Source organism: Hydra vulgaris, chromosome 09 (assembly GCF_038396675.1).
Source record: "Hydra vulgaris chromosome 09, alternate assembly HydraT2T_AEP".
Classification (NCBI taxonomy): domain Eukaryota; kingdom Metazoa; phylum Cnidaria; class Hydrozoa; order Anthoathecata; family Hydridae; genus Hydra; species Hydra vulgaris.
Window position 1 is genome coordinate 37,652,651 of NC_088928.1, and position 7,187 is coordinate 37,659,837.

Sequence of the window (7,187 nt, forward strand, 5' to 3'; positions counted from 1 at the left end):
TTTTTTTTTTGTTACACGATTGGATGATTTTCTTTTCCGTTTCGTTCCGCGGAAAGTTTCCTGTAAGTGAACTTTCGCCTTAAGTTGGTCTATTATTAAATAAGCAGGAAAGTAAAAGTACATTGCTTTTTACAATTTTTTAGAGATCACCCTGAAACCTTTTTGAATTAGCGAAAAAGTCTTTGTGCGTTAAATAAAAACTTTTTAAAAGTTTCATTTTATTTTTGAAAAAAATAAGGAGCTTGCACAATACATTTTTACAAAGCAAAAAGAATCTCAAAAATAAAAAGAATGATGTCGTAGTGTTTGTTGTGGTGCTTTTCGTGGTGTTCGTTGTGGTGTTTGTTGTGTTGTTAGTCGTGGTATTTGTCGGCTAAAAACTGAGTCTCTAAAGAAACAGGCGTCTTGGAAAAAAAAGAACAAAAATAAAATTATTCTATCCCGGCTCTGACCAGATAAGCGAAAGAAAAGCGTAAGAAAAGAGGCGTGAACTTAGTTAAACGTCTGTCCGTGGTGCTCTGTTTTAAGGCTGAACGGACTTCTTGAAGCACCCTAATAGCCACTCACACACACAAAAAAAAAACTGCATGAAATATTCTTTTAAGCGTGGTCCGAAGTCATGATCTGTTTATCATCAAGTGTTAGATTTTTCTATGAAATCCGGATTGCAGATTTTCGTTGATAACCAATTTTTTTGATGAAAACCAATTTGTTGATAACCAATTTTTGTTGATAACCTTTTTGTTGATAACCAATTTTTTCATCTGAGTTTTTTATTGCCTTTGATATATTACTTTTCTGAGCTGAGACTGTCGTCGTTTTGATGGTTCATTTAATTTTTTTAGGTCTATAACTTTGGAAGTTTGTTTTGATATTCTTTTGTTATCTTGTATTCAATAAAATCCATGTTCAAAACATCTATCGTTATGTAAGGACCGCAGATTGACTTAACTTGTCACCTAATTGTGTGTCTTTGCGTTTGTTGACATTGCAACTCCAACTGCAAAAAACCGTGCTGAACGTTTAACATCATAACGCTTTTTCTGTATACTCTGTACTATTCTGCTATTTTCATAGGCTGCGTTTTTTTTTTGCCCCAATTTCTTTATCGAACTCTGCCATTAGTATCCAACAAACTCATCATGCATGGTCATGCATGGTTGTCATTGGATTATGATCGGCACCACCGCGCTGGTGATGCCGATTATGTACCCAGATTGTTTTACGATTGGCATCAATGTGCTGATTTTGCCAATATTGCCAAGTCGTAAACCACATAAAAAAGTACACAGTTGCGCACGCGTAACTTTTATAAAAACTGAAGATTAATAACGTCAGTTTCCTTATAATTTATGAAGATTTGACTCCAGATTATCAAATATATTTTCAGTAAGCAGTCGTATTTGTATTATATAAATAAAGGAGAAAGATTATAATAAAAATAGATGCATTATGGGTCATATACCAACTAAGGAGTTTACCTGTACTAAATATAACTTTTATCTTGACTGCTAAAATTACTAAAATTATAATTTTCGAATATATAATAAAAATAAAACAATAATAAAATACTAATACAATCGTTACAATAATTTTTTAGTTTTTAAAGTTATTTTATAATATTTTCATGGTATATTATATCTATAAGGTAATGTAAATGTATATGTATGTGTATTTGTATATGTGTGTATGTGTATATGTATGTGTAATATCAATGTATATGTATAAGGTAATGTAAATGTAATGATATTATTATAACATAAACAAACTAAATGCATTTAATTTGTATACATTCAGTTCATCGAGGTGTTGTCTAAGACAAAGATAAATAACTGCTTAATTAGAAAGCATTTCATGAATTTATATGTCCTTCTACGTTTAAAAATAACTTATTGCAAGCTTCAAATTTATTAAATGTTTATCAATGCACTTCATTGTATGGTAAGAATAATTTTGTTAATAATGTGCATATTTTACATCATTTATCATATTATGCAGAGAGATTTAGTTGTCTTGACAATGTTTCAGGATTTGTTTTTGATAATTATTTGAAATCTTTACGTTACAGGGTAAGAAAACCAAAACAAATTCTTCAACAAGTTATCAAATGCAAGTATGATCCTAAAAGTCATGTTGTTTGAAATCTTGGCATAATCTTTTTAAATAAAAAATATCATTAAAATGGATTTCATTTTCAATCATGAAAAATTTTCAATCATGTCTAAAGTCTTGCTGTTTAAACTGCAGAAAGAAATGGTTTCATTAAAATTTGCTCAAGTTTGCAACAATGTGAAATATGATTAATAAACATAGCAGTAAAATATACTGTTGATTATTAAAAATGTAAAGATATTCTTGGTTTTTTCACATCTAATACCTTCATCTGATCCTATTATTTTAAGAGTTTTCAATCTTGCTTCTAATCAATACAAAGCAAATATACCAGAAATATTATTTAATTTATTTAGCTACAATGTATGTATGTATGTATGTATGTATGTATGTATGTATGTATGTATGCATGTATGCATGTATGCATGTATGCATGTATGCATGTATGCATGTATGCATGTATGCATGTATGCATGTATGCATGTATGCATGTATGCATGTATGCATGTATGCATGTATGCATGTATGCATGTATGCATGTATGCATGTATGCATGTATGCATGTATGCATGTATGCATGTATGCATGTATGCATGTATGCATGTATGCATGTATGTATGTATGTATGTATGTATGTCTATGTATGTATGTATGTCTATGTATGTATGTATGTATGTATGTATGTATGTATGTATGTATGTATGTATGTTTGTATGTATGTATGTATGTATGTATGTATGTATGTATGTATGTATGTATGTATGTATGTATGTATGTATGTATGTATGTATGTATGTATGTATGTATGTATGTATGTATGTATGTATGTATGTATGTATGTATGTATGTATGTATGTATGTATGTATGTATGTATGTATGTATGTATGTATGTATGTATGTATGTATGTATGTATGTATGTATGTATGTATGTATGTATGTATGTATGTATGTATGTATGTATGTATGTATGTATGTATGTATGTATGTATGTATGTATGTATGTATGTATGTATGTATGTATGTATGTATGTATGAATGCAGCTATTTATGTATGCATGTGTAAATATTTCTTTTTTCATTTCAGCGCAAGTTTTACTGTAATTTTTATATAAAAATGGATTCAAGAACATTAAACAAATATGTATTGAAAATGTTTCTATTGAATGAAAACTGGAAAACATATACAGACATTGTTTTGTAGAAATTTGTAATTTTTGAAACTTACTATTTTATTTGAAATCTTAAATTTTTGAGAGATTACAAGACTGATTTTTTAGCTAACATGTATGATTTTTAAATTTGTAAAAAATAAAAGTTAATTATGCACTTTAAGTTTTTAATATATCAACTTCCTAAACATCAACTTGCCCCAGAAATACTTGTAGAATTTTGTCTTCTGATCTCAAAAAGTTTGTCTCCTGGCTGCAAGAAGTTGATTTCTTTTTTAAAGTTTAACAAAGTAGTTTGATTTTTTCTTTAAACTTTAAAAAAGAAATCAACTTCTTGCAACCAGGAGACAGGTTTTTTGAGATCAGAAGACAGTTTAGTTTTTGTGAGTTTCATTATTTTACAATACTTTAATTGAATCAATTGAAATATAATGGTTTCTCCCTTTTTAGACCCACACTGTCGTGGCACTACTTACTACTACCCTAAAGCTGATTGAGATTCTTTTCATGATTTTCTTTGTGACAGTCTTTGGGCAGATGTCTTTTCCTACTCAGCTGAAAAATGCGCCTCCTACGTAACCTTCTGGATTCAGACAGGAATGGAAGCCTTTATTTCTTCTCGTCGGTTCCAAGTCAAGCTTTATTCTACTCCATGGTTTTCACACTCTTGTGCAACTGCTATATCTAATCGTTATCATTTTTTTAAATATTTTTTAAAAGAACAACTCTCCTAAGAACAAACGGCTATTTATTATTGCAAGAAATCAATCTAAAAAGGTGCTGTCAGACATTAAGCTCCATTCTTCTCAGTTCACTAAATCTTAGACGTTGGCTCTAGAGACTTTTGGAAAATCTTCAACAACGTTGTTAACAAAAGTAGGTCAAACATTCCATCTCTCATGTATTGGACTGATCTTATAACCTCTCCCAAGGAAAATTTTATTTATTGGAGTGATATTATTACCTCTGCCAAGGATAAGGCAGAACTATTTGCAAAGAACTTTTCTTTTAATTCGACTCTCGAATATTATAGCAATTCTCTTCCTTCCATTCCAATTAAACAGGTTAACCCATCGTAGAAATTCAAATCTCTCCAGCTTCTGTTGCTAAAGTCATATCTCGATGAAACTCTTCTACGACTTAGGGTCCTGACAACATTCCTGTCATAGTCTTACAAAACAGTCCTCTAGAACTCTCTTTAGTTCTCTCTAAACTATTTAATAAGTGCTTGAATGACTCTTGTTTTCCTTCCTGCTTAAAAATGACATCTGTTGTATCAATTTTTAAAAGATTCGGTGAAAATTCTAACCTCTCCAATTATCGTCCGATCAATCTTCTTTCTGTTATTAGCAAAGTCTTTGATAAAAAATTTCTAACATCCCATTTTGAGTCAAATAACTTACTGTCAGATAATCAATACGTTTTTAATCCTCTTGCTCTATGGCTGACTTGCTAACTGCTGTGACTGAAAGATTTTATCGTGCACTAGAAGGAGGCGGAGAGGTCAGGGTATTGTTCTTGACGTATCTAAGGCTTTCAACAAAAGTTGGCATGTAGGTCTTCTCCATGAGCTTGTTTCATATGGTTTATCTGGGAAAGTTTTTGAGATTGAGATCAATCGTTTCTTTCTAACCGCTTTATAAAAGTCATCCTTGAAGGCCAACGCTCTTCTTCATTTCTGATAACTTATAATATAAAGCTATTTGTATAAAGCTATAGGATATCCTATAGCTTTATACTTTGGCATTATGGTGTAACGGCTCAGGTAGAGCTATGCATGGGATTTGTATCATGGAATATAATATGAGAATAATATCATTATAAACTTAAACAGAGTATTTATGGGAATATATTTTTAAGTTACTAACCTCTTCATCAGTTTTTGACAGTACTTACCACCAATATTTTGAAGTCTTTGTTTCTAATAAAACAAAATTAATGAAAAAATGGATAGTACCTCATTTAGTAGTAAAAATTATATATTGTAAAGAAAATATTTAGAAATGAGTAAATTTTATAAATCAGTATTTAGTAACTCAAAACATACTGCAGAGTTACTAGATGAAGCATTATCAAGTGTTGAACCAAACTTATCAAACTCTATTAAGCTGTCCATTTCAGTAACTATTTCTACTTCTCGCTCTTTTATATTGCATTTTCCGCATCTTTGGGTTTTTATCTCATTTAAGAGATGCAACACATGATATTGAAAGTCTAAACAAATTTATGGTAATTAAATTTTAAATAGTTTTAACAAAGTACGTAAATAAATAAATTTAAAATACATAAATTTAATAACTTTACTGGTCTAACCCTATATCAGAGAAAACTAATAGACAGTAAAATACTTGTTTGTGGCTATGCTAGTTTTTGGTATAGCCTCAGTAAAGTATTATTAGTAGTAGTTTTTCTCAGATTTCGGGTTAGATAAGTAAGATCGTTCTATAGTTTCATTGTTTTAATAACTATGAAATACTGGGCTTCATGCAGATGATTATTTAAAGTTATCATTGGTTTCATGGTTTCAATAACATGAAACCTCATGGTTTCAATAACAACTTTTTAGGAAGACTTATATAAACTCATATGGTATACAAATATCTGAGCTAATATTGACAATCATTGCATTTTACACCAAACATTGACTTATCATTTTTAATTAAAGGCTTACTTGCTTGAGATAATGGAAATCCTTCATATTTATTCTTTTTATTTAATGTAGATAATGAGATTGATCTGTCTTAAAATGATTCTCTTGGTCATCACAATCACTACCATCTTCATTTATTACTTTTTAACCTACCGAAAACAAGCATAAAGAATGTTTAAATTTTATATAACAACTTGTTTTCTCATATAGCAAATTTACAATTAGAAAATGTTTACAAATAACTTTGCAGATCATTAGTTTTATAAGTTAAATAGGGCTTAATAATATAGGTTTCATACAGCCGAATACTTGATAATACCACCAGAATTTCAGAATTAAAATCTTAAAATGGCTTTCTAAATTAAGTCACTTACTTTTTTGAAATATATACATACACACTTTCTGATGAACTCAGATTTTTTCAGTTGGTTACACCGACCTTTCTGAGTATTCACTGTTCTTAATAAGAAAATATTAAATGTTTTCGACTCAGCAGGGTTAATAAAAACATTATCTAAATAGTACTGACTAAAAACATCACAATTATTAATGTCATTTGTAAGTTTTTGCAATACAAAAGCTATTGATCCATCCACCCATTTCAGATAAAAACAATTGCCTTTTTTGTTAGCAGAAACTTTTGAGAATAAAGTTTTATAAGTTAGTTTTGTGAAACAAAGACCATGTTCTGATTCTCTCTTGGCAATTTGATTAATAGGATTTTTAGATTGCCTTACAAAACGCTCTAAGCGCTGTAAATGATTCTCTAATGGGAAGCACGAGATGTCATTCAATGAACAGTTAAAATTCTCGATTTCATCACAAATGTGTAGGAGATTATGCACATACCATAAAATATTTTACTATTTTGTACAAAATAAACAAGCAAACCTCTCGCATAATCTAAATGCATAATTCTTTTTTTTTTATTGGAATTAAGTAGAATACTAGTTGCAATACTCAATGAAAGAAAATGGATATAGACATTGTCTAAAATAATATTTCGCAGCGCAACAGGTCCTAAGTAAAGCAAAAATTGACGAAATTCAGTAGCTTTCCACCTGTCTAATTCGCTTAACGATCTTGGTTGTCGTAAAAACTCAGAGGGCAAACATCCATTAAGTTTTATCAAATTATTTGACAACTCAGCTGTTTGAAGTTGAAAAAGTTTTCCAGAAGGACCTTTTTTCATATAGTTAAGAACTCTCCAAACAACACCTAAACATACCAAGTGCATATAATCCAAATTAAAGA

At 29.8% G+C, this 7,187-nt stretch overlaps 1 long non-coding RNA gene across 1 annotated transcript; it reads right to left on the minus strand.

Annotated features, from left to right (window-relative positions):
• Positions 1–5,450: 5,450 nt before the first annotated feature.
• LOC136085095 (uncharacterized) lies at positions 5,451–6,058 on the minus strand. Its single transcript, XR_010641075.1, has 2 exons — positions 5,955–6,058; positions 5,451–5,497 (listed from the first exon to the last, which is right to left on the minus strand). It is a non-coding gene; the product is annotated as an uncharacterized LOC136085095 (long non-coding RNA).
• Positions 6,059–7,187: the final 1,129 nt, after the last annotated feature.